This window comes from Falco punctatus, assembly GCF_963210335.1.
Source record: "Falco punctatus genome assembly, chromosome: 14".
NCBI lineage: Eukaryota > Metazoa > Chordata > Aves > Falconiformes > Falconidae > Falco > Falco punctatus.
Genome location: NC_137594.1, coordinates 3774588 through 3791152, shown reverse-complemented (window position 1 = coordinate 3791152; position 16565 = coordinate 3774588). Strand labels below are relative to the sequence as shown.

Below are 16565 nucleotides of genomic sequence, written 5' to 3'. Positions count from 1 at the left end.
CCAGGACGGGGCGGGGGGGGGCTGTCCCACGCGTGACCGCGGCGCCGCGTGGGCAGCCCCCCCCCATCCCCCTGCCACCTACTGCTGAGAACCACGGCGGGGGGGTGGGGAGGGCCGGGCGGTGCGGCCCGGGCTGCGGGCAGCGCAACTTCCGCGGGCGGCGGGGGCGGGAGGCGCTGCCCGGCCGCGGCCTCCGCGCAGCGCGGAGCTTCACCCACCTCAAACCCCCTCTTCGTGCTCTCTTTTAAGCTCGGCGGGCCCGGGCAGGATGTTTATACTGCGCAATGTAAACACGGGCTCGGGGGTGCTTTAATAAAAAGAAATCGGCGAAAACTCCCGCTGCCGCTCGAAATGCCCTTTTCTGCCTGCGCCGCCGCGCCGGGGATGAGAGCAGGCGTCGGACCCCTCGCCTGCTCCGAGGCTGCTCTAGGGATGAGGGTGGGTTGGTGTTTCGGTTTGTTTTTTCGGCTGGGTGTGTTTTGGGCTTTTTTTTTTTTTTTTTTTTTTTTTTTTTTAGCGGGGGGGTGGATATAAATCTGTGCTGAAGTTTTGCAGTTGAATCCTAGGAGCCTGGTGCTCAGCTCCGGCGGGTGCCACGGGCACGCACAAGGGGTGGGGGGAAGGAGAATAGGAAGGCAGGGAGGCAAAGACCCCCTTCTTTACCCTGCCCCCCCAAAAAACACACCCTTTTGAACCTCGTCCCGTCAGGAGACCTGTCACTTAAGGTAAGTCGTTTGAAACCTTTGTCACCTTCTTGTGAACCGCGCGTGGAAACCTGCGCTCCGGGGGGCGGCAGGGCGGGTTGCACGGCTGCAGGAGCTTTCAGGGCTGCTGGCTGCCGCAGAGTACTCCCTTGCAAGACTGGGGAAAGGAAGAGGGAAAGGAAGGGGAAAGAAAAGAAAAAAAAAGAAAAGAAGAAAAACTTCCCCCCCCCCCCCGCCCCCGCCCCGCTGCAGGCCGCAGCGCAGTGCTGTGAGTCCGGCCCCCTGCACCCTCTGCACAAACAGCGAGCGGGGGACACCCCCCAAGCCCCCCGTCTTCCAGATTTGCTTTTAAAGTTTTTAATGACAATTTAATACCTTTTAAAAGAAAGATAGATACCGATCGGGTTTCCAAACTCCCTCCGCGTTATTCGCGAGCAGTTGTGAGCAGCCTCCGGGGCGCCTGTCACATCTGTGATACAACCAAGAGGGATTCCACATCAGGGGCTTTTCTTTTTCTCCTTTTTTTCTCCTTCCTCCCCGTCTTTCTTTCCCTTTCCCATCCTCTGCCCCCTCTCCGAAAAATAAATCCTGCCGAAAGCACCGGCCCTCCTGTTCCCGGGGCAAGGGGGGGAGGGGGGCTTTGGGGACAGGGACAGGCAGAGAAGAGCCCTGGACGAACCCCAGACCAGGGGCAGGTAGCCGAGGAGGGGGTGAGAGGGGGTGGGGGAGTTATTTCTGGAGCTTTTCCTTTGAGGAAGAGGAGAACGGGCCGCCCGGGCTGTCGGGGGAGGTGGCGGCCGCTGCGCCCTCCCGTCCGGGGCCGCGGAGCAGAGCGCGGAGCGGGGCGGCTGCTCGTCAACGGGGGGAAAAAAAAAACACCCAAAATGCTTTTTCGGAAAGCGATCACCTTTCCTGGCTGCTTACAGCTCCGGGGCAGCTGGTGCAGAATAAATCCTCCGCTTCTCGCTGTATTTCTTTTTATTTTTGTGGAGGGAGGGCATCGCTGACCCTGAGCTTTGCTCCGCATCGAATTCCCCGAGCATCCCCCCCCTCCCCAAGACGCCAGAAGGGTAGGTTTCTTTGCTTTACATCTCTCTGCGACTGAAATCTTCCCGATCTGTCCCCAAAACACCCGGGGATGAGCTCGAAACACAACGTAAAGAGCTCCTGTAAAACCCGCGTTCAAAACCGTCGCCACCGGCAGCGTTTCCACTTGGAAATAAAATATCTCCGAGCACAAAACCCAAAACCTCTCCGTGGAAATCAAACCATTCCCCTTCACAGACAACCAGCCCCTGCACCAGTGCCCCTTTCCCCCTCTCGCAGTATCTTTTTGGAGTGCGAAGGTTTGGTTTCCTCTATATTTATGATAGCCAGCAAACGTTAAAAATGGAAATATATCGCTGCGGGTTTTATAGGCCTCGCCGTGGGAATAGCAGGAAGGTTGGAGGGTTTTACACCGAGCCCCTGAACCGGGGAAAGGCGAGTTTGGGGAAGAGAAGCCGTGCTGTGCCTGATATTCGAGGGGGGTGATGGTGTGCGGGTGGACGGGACCCGCTTGTCCTGGGGTTAAGGGGGGTTGGGTGGCCTAACTGCCCCCCCCCCACCCCCGGCAGGGGAGAGATGCAGGGAAGGGGGAAAAAAATGAGGAGAAGACGACAATAAAAGATCATCTAGAGCAATTAGCCCTGCTAATCCTGGCACAGTTTGGAGCCCGTTTTGCCGCCCTGGCCCCGCATATTCCCCGCGACCACCCCCGAGCCCCGCCACGCTTCCCAACCGCCACCCCCCCACCCCCCACCCCCCGAAACTCGGCAGTGTTTTGTGTAAAAATAGACAAATCCGAGCTTTCTTCCTTTTCCTGCGCCGAAGGTATTTTTACTAGCTAATTGCTTAAGTGAAGTCAACTTTGCAACCAGGCCGGGTGTAATCCGAGTATGGAAATGTATATAGGTGGTATTGTTATAGGCGGGCTGGGTGCTGCTCGGAGAGGGGCCGGGGTGTTCCTGCGATCCCGGACCACCCAGGGCGAGGGGAGTGACCGCCTCATGTCCCCCTCCCCGCTGCCCCTGCTTTGCATTAACACCACCCGCAGGACACCCCCCCACCCCACCCCCCCGCCTCCCTCTTGCCCAGCACCATCCCTTTTCCCTCGGCTCTTTTTTTTGTTTGTTTGTTTGGGGGGTTTTTGTTGTTTTTTCTTTCTTTCTTTTTTTTCTTTCAGTCGCGACCATCCCCGTGGCCGCTGGCTCCAAATCCGTAGCAAAACGATCCCTAAAGGTTTATTTAAGGCCGAGGGGGTACGTTCAAGCGAGGGGCTCAAGGCTGGGGACATAGGCGCTTGGGGGTGGGTGGGTGTCAGGGGGTGAACGGACCGAGAGAGAAGTGGGATCTGGGGGGACACACGCACCCCCAAACCATTTTTGCGAGTCCATCACACGGCAACTCTTTGCCCCACGCGTGTGCGTGTGCCCGGTGGCAGACGGGCCCTTTCCCGGTGGCAGCCAGAGCCCAGCCCCGGCCCCCGGGCACCCCCCGCGGGCAAAGCTCAGCCGCCGGCTCCGAGCGGGACCTGCGGGAGCTTTTAGGGAAGAAGAAGCCGCAATCGGGAGCAGATGCGAAGCGGAGCTGCCGAAGCACCTAAGGCGGCTGCGGGGAGGTGCGGGCTGGCTGTCAGCCGTCGTGTCTCAGGCAGAAGTTCAGGCTTTGGTCAGAAAGGGGGGAAAAAAAAGGAAAAATCTTACACGTGTCCCCCCCCTTGTCACCCTTTTCCCCCCTCTGCCCGTCCCGAGACTGCTCCCCCACCCCCCCCAGCCCACATTTTCCATGACGTCCTTCGATGAAATATTGCAGCACAGGAATTTACAGCCCTTTTCAGCGCTGGATTTTTTGGGAGTTTTCTGGCAGGACGCAGTCCCAGCAATACAAATCGGTTCCAGCGATAATAAGCTCCGAGCGCTACCACTTAGGCACAATCGCTTCCCACAGAGATCTTGAACATATCAAAGTATTTACATCCCTGCTCAGGGACGGATAGGTTTCCCGGGGGGGTGAAGGGGGGAGGGATGCTTTTGGACTAACTGGGATTCAGAGCGACCTGGGTACCGGGAGAAACAGCGGGGCTGAGCCGGAGTAGAGCTGGGACCAGGCAAGGGATGCTCCCGGCCATCCCTCAACAAATTCGCCCTTAAAGACAGCTCGAATCGTAAATTCAGGTGTCAATCCAGAGGTAAATCCAGGCTGGCATTGCTGAGACATCCGTGCTTTCTCGGACAAGTTTTCTTCCCTGGGGGCTCCTCCAGCGACAGGGCCCGGTGCTGGGGATGCCCCCGAACCCCAAAGAGGACCCTTGGGAATGAACACACACCCCCACCCTCACCCAGCTCCTTGGCAGAGCAGTGTGGCGTGCAAATAAAATTAGTAGCCATTTCCAGCTTTTCTAGCCCCAGAGCCCGGGTTAGCGGTGAAATGGGGACAGCGAGGTCGGAAAAACATTTCGATCCGCTGAGCTTTTTGGGGTCGGGAATCCCCTCCAGCCCCCGACGGCTGCAGGAGCGACAAGCCCGGCCGGGCCGAGCCGGGCCGGGGAGCCCCCTCCAGACGGGGAGCGCGAGGTGCTGCCCCGGGGCTCAGCCTTATTTCCAGGCTGACTGAACATTTTCGTTGTTTTCTTCCCGAATTTAAACCAAAACCCCGCCGAAATCGCACCGACGTGCCGATGCTAGAGGAGCGGTGTGTGTGCGTAATTTTTAGCGGCGGGCAGGCGAGGGCCCCCGGCCGCCTAGTTTCGGGGTATCACGCAAAACGCGTCTGCACGGAGAGGTGCGAGAAGTTAAAACGGAATAGCCCAAATCAAGGAGAAAAGGATTATTTTCTTCCACGGGTACTAAACCCTGCGGGGACGGTATATTGCCGGGCTGAGTAACAGCCAATCTGGCGGCTTCGTCTACTAAAGATCGCGGAGAGATGTGAAAAAACAAACCCGCCGGGTCTGGGGAAGGATCTGGCCTCCCTGTGCTGGCCCTCGGTGCTCAGTCCCGGGGCACAGCAGTGCCTGGACGTGGGGGCCCGCCCGGCTGCGGCGAGGTACCCCGGGCTGGGGGTGCGGGCAGCGGGATCCCTAAGGGGAAAACCCCGGGACAGGGGGGATTCGCACGGTCTCTGCCACCGTGCGGAGCCCCCAGTGGGTCCCTGGTGCTGCGGGTGGGCTCCTCGGAGGAAAAAGAACCTTGTGTAGCACGGTCCTTCCTGAGGCAGGAGCATCACCCGGCTCCGAGGGAGGAGGGGGTGCGAGCACCCGGGGGTTGCCCAGGGCAAGTGTCCCTGGGGTCCCCCGCAGCCACCGCCCCTTCTGCCTTGTCAACTGTAGAGTGGGGAGAGGGGGTTGCGGTGGCAGAGCCATCCACGCAGGACGCGGCGGTCCCCCGTGGGGAGGGATGCGACAAGAGGAGCGGCTGCCAGCGAAGGATGCTAAGGGCAAGGCTCCTCCGGGAGGGCCGGGCGAGGCTGGCACCATCTCCGGGTCGTGACAGCGACCTGCCAGGAGGTACCGGCCCACCCAGGTACCTGCCCGGGGGAGGAAAGCCCCCGTAGGGTCCTGGCGTGCGAGAAGGTCCTGGTGCAGCAGACGGGCTTTGTCCCTCTGGGCTGTGCCCACGGAGCTCCCACGCTGCTTGCAAAAGCGGCTTTCGCTGGAGGGACCCCTGGCGCATCCCTCTGGGGGAAAAAAACCCCAAACTCACCCGTGGGCCGTTTCCCCGAGTTTTTTGCTGCAGGGAGAGGGGCTGGGCTTCAGAGCGGCCTTGCAGCCCCTGGGCTAAGGGGCAGCACGCGGCAGGCGGAGGGGGGGGACTGCACTGGCCAAGGCAAAGGCCCCCGGCCCGGGCCGGAGGGGCTTCAGTGGGCTTTGCCTGCCCATCCCGGCGGGACCTCCCGGCCGGATCCAGCTCAGCCCGCACAGCCACCACCTGTGTCCCAGGGCAACCTCCTGATTTTTTAAACATTTTTCTAGAATAAATCCCGTATCTAAATTCTATTCCCCCCCCTTCCCCATCCCAAAGCGGGGGTTCGGGACTCGCGTTTTTTGTGAAAAATCCCCGCTATAAATAACTGCAATTCTTCTCTCCCTGCTCCCCTCCTTACAGAGACCTAGGGATGCCTTTCCTTGGAAGCTGCCCCGGCAAAACCTGTTTCACATCGTTGTTATTATTATTATTATTATTTTAAATAAGTAAACACCCAAGTAATGATGTGGAGCCACACTACGCGGGGTGCTGCAGATTCGTGACCCCCTTTCCTTCGCAGTTACCGGTGGAGAGTTAAAAGACACCAAAAATTGGTTAATCATCTTTCCCACCTCCTTAGCAAAACAGCAGAGCGCCTAGCAAAACGATCCCTTTTGCACAACAGGTCCCTAGTTAAATATTATAAGCGATTTTGGGGGGGCTTTAAAAAATGTTCTGCGGGGAACAGCGTGGTCGGTTGGCATTCCCGGGAAAGATGCTCAGTGGATACTTGAAATCCCCGAGCCAAGGTGGGAAGGCGTCCCGCAGCGCTGGTGGTGATGTCCCGACGGTAACCGATTTCTGCAGCAAAACGGTTGCTTTTTGCGAGAATCGGGCTGATAACGGGAACGGGCGCATTCACCCTCCCCTTGCGCATCTGGGTTTCTTGGGGAAGGGGATGTGCGTGTGCGAAAGCCGGGGAGGAAAGGGGAAGAAATCTGTAAAATAACCCCACCAAAACTGGCGTAGAACTCACGAAAAATTCGAATAACGAATCCAGCAATGGTTTTGCTTTTCCTGTTTTCAGAGTCGCTCGCTGAATTACAAACCGCCCCAGCGCGTTTCTCACAGCACCCTCAGCTCCGCGCCCTTAATCTCCCTTAAATTCCAGTTCTTAAAATATACAAAATCATTTTACATCTAACCCCCTTAAAATCGATGAATGAGGGAATTTCTGCCTGGCCGCCAAGGCACTGGAGGCAAATCACCTTCTCCAGCAGATTTTGCGGTCTACCTGCGAGGAAAGATGCTGCCCGAGGGCTTGGGTTGCAGCACAGTAATTTTTCTCGCAGGATTATTCGTTTCCCCTCTGGAAACGATCGAATTCGAGCGCTTCACGCAAAGCGTCGCGGGCTCGGGGACCTCTGTCCCCCCGCAGCCGCGTCTCCCCTGCCGGAGTGGGGGTCCCGTGGGGCCGGCGGAGCTGTCGGTGCTGGGGGCAGAGGCAGCCCCGGGCCGCCCGTTCCCCCCCCCCCCCCCCCCCCGCCACGCGTGGGACGGGGCGAGCCACGGGCGGTGCCGTCGGGGCGCGGTGCTGAGCCCTTAAACCCGCTCGAAACGTGTCTGCGCAGCCCGGCGCTGGGAGGGAGGGGGTCCGACCCCCGGGGGTGTTCAAACCCTCTCGGTAAGGGTCAAACGGCGGGGATTAAACTAAATCCAGGCGAGCTGTGACATTGGCATGGCATGGCGGGAAAGGACATTTTCTTTACATCGGAAAGAGGCTCCAGAGCAGGACTGGAGCGGAGCCCGGGGTCTGGTTTGTCCCCCAGCCCCGGAAAATAGAAGTGCCCCCAAACACTGAAATAGATCCATGGGTATATAGAGAGTGTGTGTGTCCTGGAGGGGAGAGAAGGAGGGAGAACAGGAGAGTGAGGAAGAAGAAAGAACAGACCAAACTACACACAGTAAGGCAGAAAGAAAGACATAGGGAGAGAAAGAGAGAAAAAAGAAAAGGAGAGAAAGAAAAAGAGATAAAGAACGAGAAGTAACAAGAAAGACAGAGAATATGAAAAAGAGCGAAACAGGAGAGAAAAAGAGAGAAATGAAGACAGACATGAAAAGCAAAAGAGTGAGAAAGAGAGAAAGGGTGAAGGAAAGAAACAGAGGAACAGGGAAACGGAGAGGCAAAAATGAGGGAAACAAAAATTAAGAACGAAAGAGAGAAAAATAGAGGCAAAGAGAAAAAATAGGAAGAGGAAAAGCTGGAAAGAAGGAAAGAAAGAAAAAGAAAGAAAAAGAGAAAAAGACGAAGAAAGGAGGGGAGAATAACGGAAACAGAAACAAAGAGGGAAACCAAAAAAGAAAGACAGAATGAAAGGGAGGAAGGAAGGAAGGAAAGGAGAAAGGGGTAGAGAAAGGAAGGAATAAAAAAGGGAAAAATGAGAAAAAGGGAAAGACGAAAAGAGAAAGAAAAAAGAAAGAAAAGAGAACGGCAGGAAAGGGGAGAATGAGAGAGAGCACGAAAGAGAAAAAAAAACAAACAAACGCAAGAAAGCAAGTAAGAAAAGGGAAATTATTTTCCTGCAAAACCAATAACGAGACATCGACAACCCAAGTTTTCCCTGGAAAGCTGGGCTGAGCCGGGAGGGAGCGGCTCCTGCGGGTAGAGCAGCGTGGCTGCGGGCGCTGCCCGTCCTGCCCCGTCGGGGCCGCGGGTACCTGCCGCCCCGGCCGCTCCGCCATGCCCGCAGCCCTGCCCGCAGCCTGCCCGCAGCCTGTCCGCAGCCCTGCCCGCAGCCGCCAGCCCTGCCCCGGGCGCCGCCGAACGGCGGGAGTACCGGCCCGGCACCCCTCTGCCCAGGGGGGATTCCTTCAATGCTTTATTGTTCCCTTCATCTTTCCCCGGAGAGGGGAACTGGCAGTGCGGGACGGCTCTGGATACCCCCCGCGCCCCCCGGGGCAGGGACACGATCGGGACCGCGGTTGAGCACCGGCTCCCGCGCAGCTGCGGCCCCGCCGCCCGTCGGGGAGCGCGGCCGCCCCGCGCCCCTCGGACCCGGCTCAACCCCGCGGCGCGACCGGCTCCGCGTTTGCTTCACCGGCTTAGTAGGTGGCCGTGTATATTTTTGTTGAAGTAGTGTTTATGTTAATGAAAAAGGCTGAGATTACAAACAGACCACTGAATGCCCGGGATGTTGCTGCCGGATTGGTCTAAGCTGTGTATTTTAAACCTAATCAGTTTTTGGAAGCAAATACGACTTTTTTTTAAAAAATTATTATTTTTAGTGGAAAGACATTTGGGTTCTTTGGGGAACCCTGTGCTGCCCCTTCCCTCCGGTGTCAGGGCTGCATTTCTCGGTGTGGTGGGGAGGGATGGAGGAGGGTTGCAGTGAAAAGCATCTCTAAGAATCAGCCGTAAAAAACAACGAAAACGAGCCCTGGGCTCCTGGAGGAGGGCAGGGGAAGGGGGCGTTCAGCTCGCCCTCCCCGAGCACCCCCCAAGGATGCAGAGGGGTTCCCGGTGGCAAACGGGGCATGTCCCCCAAAATGTCAGCTGTACGGGGGGACAAACATCGGCTGTGCTCAGGGGTTTGTCCTTGCCGGGTGGAGCCAGGCATAACCTGAAATTTGCTTCAAAACCCCATGTAATTTACCATTTGAGATGGTAAAAAATGATAATTATATATAATATAATTCCAGTCCTTTTAAATGCTAACTAAGCATGAATCAATTAGTCAATTTACATAAAAAGAAAAATACAGAAGTTTTTTTTTTCTTTGGGGGGGAAGCAGCTATCCATCTCATTACTTTGATTTCAGGATCTGACTTTGGCGTCAGTCTCCTAGCTTTCTTAACAAAACCCCCTCTCTCCAAAATTATTCCTGCTTCCCCCACTATTTCTATCCCCATCTGCTTTGGCATGCTTGAACTGTCGATAGTTAAAAAGATCAGATTTTTACAGACTTTTTTCCCGCCCCTACTAGATAATTTCCCAGCATGGAGGGATCCACTTTGGGAGCGGGTTTCTCCCCCCAGGAGCTCTGGGAGCAAATGTGTGCGCAGCGTTTGGCATCTCCCTCCTTTTCAACACTTTCCTTTTGTGGGCAAAAGCTCTGGGTGAAGGAGCCTCTTCTGCAGGGACAGGCGGACCTGGAGGATTTGTATGTTCAGATGTTTTACTACTGTTATGATTCCTCATTGACTCAAGCACAAAGAAAATCAGAGTGTAAACAAGTTGCTGTTGGAAGGGGATGGGAAAAAAATTGGGGTGAGTGAAAATGTAGCAGGGAAGGGATTAAAAAAATAAAACAAACCAAAGGAAAAATGAGAAAATGCAAAAACCCTACCCAAATTTTTCCCCATGTAATGGCTGTGCTGTGCTAGAGCTGCAGGGGACTTCTTGCCAGGTTTGGGAGGCAGAGGAGTGCTCTGAAAACAGCTTTTTCTCCCTTAAAAATATCCTTAGGGGGTCAAACCTTGTGGGAAGGGGAGATTCCCAGCATGGGGCTTAGTGAAACCTAGAGGAGTTTCTTTGTTCTCTCCTCACACCTGGAATTAGCCTTTATTCAATTATGCTTTTCTTTGCCCCCCTCCCCTTTTTTTTTTTTTTCTGCGGGGGGGAACATTGTTTTGTCCCAGTGACATTCAGCCATTCTGTAGGAAGGATTCTCGGGACAAAAAAAAAAAAAAACCCAAACCCAGTAGAGCAGATGGCTTTGGAGAAAATGTCACCAAAAGTAACCCTGTGCTGTTAGAGCCAGCTAGGCCCTGTGTATGTTGGGGGTGAGGGTCAGCAGGGCAGGGGGTCCAGGGGTCCCCAACCACACAGCCCCTCACTGGTGCCTGCCCTGTAGCAGGGACCTTGCGCTGGTCACTGCGGGCAGCCCGCGCTGGGGACCAGCTAAGGACGGGCACACAGGGCTGTCCCCTACCCCACCACGAACATGTGTGCACCCACGCACCCCCACGTACACATGCTCCGAGACCACCTCCCCCCCAAGCCCCCATCCAACTGTGCTGCTCTCTAGAAGCACTAATGATGCCGCAGACCAGCTATGCGGTGTGAGGCAAAAGCAGATGAAAGTGATGTCACATTAATGTCAACTCACAACTCGAGCCCACACAGCCTTGATTGCTCTTATTAATCTTGCCAATTTGTCTGTCAGCACTTGGCTAATCCCTAAATAGCCTCCCAACAGGTGCTTTATGCTTCCGCCACATCCCTGCTCCCCGGCACCCCCCGGGAGCCCCGCTTGCCCTCCCTGGTGACACCGGCTTTCTCCTGTCCATCTGGGACCGGCTCTTTTCCCCGGGGAAGGCTGGCGGGGGAGAGAGGCGACTTTGCAGATGTTGTTTAGTCTGTCCAAAGAGGGGTCGGAGCTTTGGGCTTCCCAAAAGGAAGTGATGACCAGGCAGAGGAGATGCTGGAGAAACTGGGGGATGTGGGGGTGGCAGAGGGGAATCACCTGGGGGTGGGCAAACCCTCTGCATGGGTTACCCCCACATGGCAATTAGAAACAGCGCTTACGGCACCCTCCGTCTCAGCTGTTGCAGGACAGCAAGCCACATTTCTTTTATTTATCGTGGCTTTGGTGGTTTTACTGAGAGGGAAGAGAAGATTAAAACAAAAGGTTTGAGCTGAAGTTGCAGTGGAAAAGCCACGTTACACCCTAAGCAGTTTAATCCCGCAGTTAAGCTGTGGGTCGATTATTTCCTTTAGTACGCTATCAGAAAATCCGCTGGCTTTTACAGTGCATATTTAGCCATAAAGTACCAGTCATGTATCGAGTAGAAAACTAAAATTACTGTGTTGCAAGGCTTAATCTTCCAAACTTTGTTATTTAGCACAGTAGCCTTAATCACAAACCACAAGTTTTGTGTTTAAGACTATTAACTGCTAAACCCAATTAACTGCTAAACCTTATTAACTACTGAAGTAGAGTCCAGGCTGCTTTCCTCTACCTGCATTAAGATTAAAAAAAAAGAAAAACTTTTGTTTCTGTTTGGCAACGCTGCTGCATTAAATGGTTCGCGTACAGATTACAAACCCTGTGCATTGCAGTGGTCTCCTCCCGCGGTTCACCCGGGAGATGCTCTGGTCTGGAGGAAGAGCTGCCAAACCCGGCTTTGGTGCAGCAGGCTCCTATTTTATATCCGAAGTTGGCTCGGGCTATTTCCAGCCCTGTGCTCAGCACAGCAGGAAGGAAGAGCTTTCAGGAGCATCTTCAACCATTTCTCCAAGAGCCTGGTCCAAAGTGGTCCGAGTCACTGAGGGAAGTATACCCGCTAATTGAGCTCAGGGCTATTCATCATTAACCCTTGGGTGCTTCAGATCAGATCCTAAAAGCTCTCTAAAAATACCATTCATGACTGCAAGCTGTTTCATTCCATCCTGACCTGGATATATTATCAGGACACAGATATTTTTTTTTTTTCTTTCTCCCCAGGACATTTATTTCATCCAATAAGACTATCCATCACAGCACACTGGAACCGACCTACGATCTGAGGATATTCTTAGATATGCAGCATGTCAGGAAACGGCTAGCAGCCCTGCATGATGCAAATATTTGGACGACCGAGAGGTAGGAAGGATTGTCCAAATGTTTACTAAAGGCTGTTGATAGCCTAAGGATTTATAACTAGTGCATAATGTCTGCCCCCACACAGCTCCTCTAGCAGGTGCATCCAGTTTTAACATGACACATGGTATGTGTGCGCTCTGGGAAAGGGGATGCAGGAGAAAGCCAGTTTCGCAGGTCTCGGCTCCCTTTCCCCAGCTCTGTTAAGCTGCTTACTGGTTTGGAGCGCATGGAGCAGCAAGATGGGAGCCCAGGATCTGCTCCAATGATGCGTGCCCCTGGTAACAATTCAAACCACTACTAACATTTAAAAACAAAACACGAGCATCAAACATGTTTAGTTGGAATTTCCTAAGTGAAACCAATGCTCTGAATTATTTAGGCCCATCAAAATATTCCCTGTCACCCTCCTTCAGTGCTATGGTGGAGGAAATTCATGACATTGTTCTAGTTATTGTTCTTGGCATTTCACTTCCTAATTTCCACCACCGGGATTTGATCTCTTCTGTCTCACAGTAAGCCTTAATTGCTGCTACAGGCATATCAGAAGTGCTAACAGATCAGTTTTAACCATTTCTGGTGTTCAAATATCTACAGCTTTCCAGTAGTGGTGCAGAGCCTGCTGGAAATGTCTCATACCTATTGCCCTCTACCTCTGCCCTTCCAGCCAAACGAGGAGTGTACATCCAATATTGTCCAGGCTGACTGACTAGAGCTGGAGATATAGCCAAGGGAAGATTTAGTTCCTTGCCCAAAGCCAACTCTGGTGCCTTGATACCCCATCCTGTATCCTACTGTCCTGATGCCACTGCCTCAGCAGGGATCTGCATCATCCAGAGAGACCTCAGAGGGCTCTAGCCCAGTCCTCTGCTCAAAGCAGGTCCATCACCAGCACTAGACTGGGTCAGCCATGGCTTTGTTTAACTGAGCCTTGAAAACCTCCAAGGACAGAGTCCAACAACCATGAACATTGATAGTCCAGGTAGCAGAGGAGCTGTCAGTGCGCTTGTGTCCATCCCACCAGGTTGCCAAGCTCTGCTATCAAAGCAGCAGCTGTTTTGTCTAGAAGCATTCCTGCTACTGTGTTATTGAGAAATAATATCCTACGAAATGGGAGATGACAGCAGAGAGTTGAGTCACTCAAGCCTGGTAATCACCTTCCTCTCTGCTATTTTGCAAGTTTTAACTATGCTGGGAACATGAACGCTTGCATTTAGCGCGCTGCAGATGCCCAGACAGCCTGCTTTTCTTAGTAACGAACAGCAATTGTATCTGCTGCAGAAAAGCCTTTAATTCATTACAGCCCCGGACTAGTAGGAGTTTACCGACTTCTCAGATGGGGAATACAATGACCCTATTGTTTTGCCAAGGGAAGATTTCTTAGTTGCATGCTGTTGCATAAACTGTATGTTTTCTATTTGTTACCTGATTCATTTAAATGAGCTTCCTTAGATAGGGTTAAGACCATTTGTGGTCCTCACTGCAGCAGCAAAAGAAACAGTTGCAAGCTGTGCACCAGATTATTAGTATTACCTCTTTTGGTTTGTTTAAAAAACTAAGAAGAGAACTTGGTGTTCTTCTAGGGAGAAGAAATTGCGTAAGAAAGTATATGGGGAAAAAGAAGTAAGTGCTCAAATTCCAAAGTCATTTGTTTGCTTGATGAACATTTTTTTATATATTAAAAGAAGTCAGCCTTAGGTTTGATGTCATATCCTCAGTGTGACCTTAGATGTGGAGTCATAATTCAGACTAATTTGGACTCTTCTTTCCCTGAATGTATTTCTCAAGAATTACCCACCAGTGCTGGAAACACATTGGCCAGGCAAGGCTCTTGAGCTGTCAGCTGGTGCAAAGCCAGAGGGATGCAAGGAGGAACCAGTTGCATCTGGAAAAGTGGCTGGTTGGTAGCTCCAAGTTCTCACTGGGGCTGGTGGCATCTGGACTGGGTGTCCCAAGGGCCAGCACGGCAGGTGTAGAGGGACCAGAGGCAGGGCATTAGCTGCAGCGTTGCTTTTACTGCAAGAGCGTCTGTTTCTGCAAATGCACGTGCTGCTTATCTTGTGGTCATACTGTGCACAGTCCAGAGCTTTCCTGGTGGTCACGCCAGCCATGCTTATCCATGAGTATCTTCACTTTTTCTTAGCTGTGAGCCTTCGAGTTATATTTGCACTCCAGTGGGGATGAGTTATGGGGCTGGAAGAGTCTTCCTGCAGGTCTCCTCCTTCCATGGAGACTGGCCAGGGGATCGCATACTGGTGTGGCTGGCTCTCCCCTTTCCCCAGACCCTGGCTCTGTGTCTGCAGCACGGTGGGAATGTGAGGGATTAAGTGAAGGAAATGGCAGGCTGGGCTAGTGGGGACACATACACCAACCTCCCATCAAACTGCACAAAGAAATTCCCCCTGGAGAGAGAATTCAGGCTCTGTCTGTGTTATCTTTCCATACTGCTGGGTCTCTGAGTTGGGAACTCACACCCTCTATCCCAGCCAGCTGTTTTGTGAATGGGTTATGTCTTTTCAAATACTGTAGAGACAGTAATTTTGAGATTACAATAATAATAAAAAAAAAAGGGTAAAAAGATTGGATATAAGGCATTCCAGCCCAGAACTGCAATCCTAAAACCTTGGTTTACCTGTTGTCTAAACCTAGAAGCGCCCATGCTGCGTGGGGGCAATCGCAAACTCGAACACCCCCATCAGAAGAGAGAACCTGTTGGTGATCCACTGCAGATCTATTCTTCAGTCTCTGCAACAGAGCAGTTTTAGGGGAGAAAGGCCACCAATACCAGCTTTCAGCGAGGGTGTTGAGGGATGGAGGCCACTATTCTGTTTTTTAGCATTCACTGCTCTCTTCCCAGCTGGCCCAAAACAGTTGCATCTGGAGTTGCTGGCTCTAGGAGGTGTATGCTCACCTTGGTGGGGGAGAGGTTGATCCTTTTTTAAAGCCCTGACCCTCCCTAAGCCCTCAAATTTAAGCATCTCATGTGGGCTCTTCTTACTTGGAAGTGCTGCTGCTCTTTGTCTCACCTTTGCTACTGAAGTCCAACCAGGAGAAGATTGAAAAACCAGTAGGATTTGGCACAGGGTTAACCAAAACAGAAATAAATGATCTCAGTCCCTGGTAAATTCCAGTGCATTTGGGCTTGGAGAATGGGAGCGATGGCTTGTGGTCCAGACCAGCATGGTGCTTTTAGCTATATATAATCAGATGTTTTTCTAAAGAAAATTGTTACTGACAGATTAAAAGGTTTTTATTCTAAAGGCTTTCCCCTGCCTAATCTGCCAGGGAACATGCAAGACTGACTCAGACTCCTCTTCCTTGGAGTAAATCACAGCATGGGGCTGCCTTATCTCAACCGGAGACCCTGCACAGGAATGTTGCACTGTCCAGCCCTCAGGCCACCCACCCCTGATCCCAGGCATCAGCATCTGCTCCAGGCCCAAGCTCTGACCCTTCAGAGACATATTTTTGCAAGGTCAGGAGGTTGGGTGGCGAAAGGGGAGTGGGGAATAGCAGAGGGAGAGTTGAGGCTGGCTCTGCAAAGAGCTTTCAGGGGGATGTTTACGCTGGCCATTAAGTGCAGGCTTGAGCCTGTTCTCTCCAGATTTGCTGCCCATCTGCGTCGTTTGCATGCAAACATGCATCAGGCACAGATGCAGTCCCAGCTTCAGAGTCTTCTGGATGAGGGTGGCCCATGCGTGCTCTGCACCCTTGGTCCTTGGTCATGCAGCTTGGTCCAATGGGACCAAGGACGGATCTGGTAAGGCAGCCAGCCCTACTAGGCATCATCTTACCCTTTTGTAGGGCAACAAGGGTGCTTTTAGCACGAGCTGCAGCTGAGATGCTGTGGTATAATCAAAGGAAAGTATAAATAAGCAGGGGAGCACGTAGGAGAAGGGGAGAAACAGCTCTGTCAGATGGAAGTAGATGGGTGTCCATCTCAGGTGGATGGAGCTGCAGCACTGTCTATGGCTTTCATCCATCACAGAACATTTCTTTTTGTGCCATGTTGTGGTACTCACCATCTGCTAGCTTGTCAGTAGAAAGGGTTACAGAAAATACCATTGCACTAGATAGCTAGGGTCCTCGTACACATCGATGAACCATTCACCCCTGTGCAAAAGTTATCCTTGGGATTTATGGTCAAAAAATGATTTCATGTGAAGCGTCACTGTGAAATTTCTGTTGCATTTGTCTGGAAGGGCCAACTAACTGGCTTCATCCAAGAAGTAGCTGTGGAAGGGGTCACTGAACGTGGGCCGACTGTCAGGAACAGGGAGAGACTGTTTCTGTGGGCATCACAGTGCCTTCCCAGGATGTATTTCAAGAGAGGGAAAGGGGAAAAAAAGAGAATGCTCCAAGCAAAATTCTGATTTTCTGAAGTAGCTAAACTGAAATCAGGTTGTTATTTTTTGCACAACTGCTTGTGTATAAATCCTTTGTGAATGAAGGGGAAAATGTAATTTCCTTTTCTCTAAGGGCTGGTACCAGTGAAGACTCCAATCCATTGCCCAGTGAAACAAAGAAACAGGGTCCAATATGGAGGATTTTACTGT

The 16565-nt window shown here is 52.8% G+C and overlaps 1 long non-coding RNA gene across 2 annotated transcripts in view; it reads left to right on the top strand.

Annotated features, from left to right (window-relative positions):
* Positions 1 to 64: 64 nt before the first annotated feature.
* LOC308073061 overlaps positions 65 to 16565 on the top strand; it is a 42618-nt gene continuing 26117 nt past the window's right edge. The window contains exons 1-2 of one of the 2 annotated variants that reach the window (XR_013931881.1): positions 65 to 438; positions 11875 to 12012. This is a non-coding gene — a long non-coding RNA (uncharacterized lncRNA). Of the gene's footprint in view, positions 439 to 469; positions 726 to 11874; positions 12013 to 16565 lie in introns of those variants that run through there. The other variant, XR_013931882.1, reaches the window with a different exon arrangement.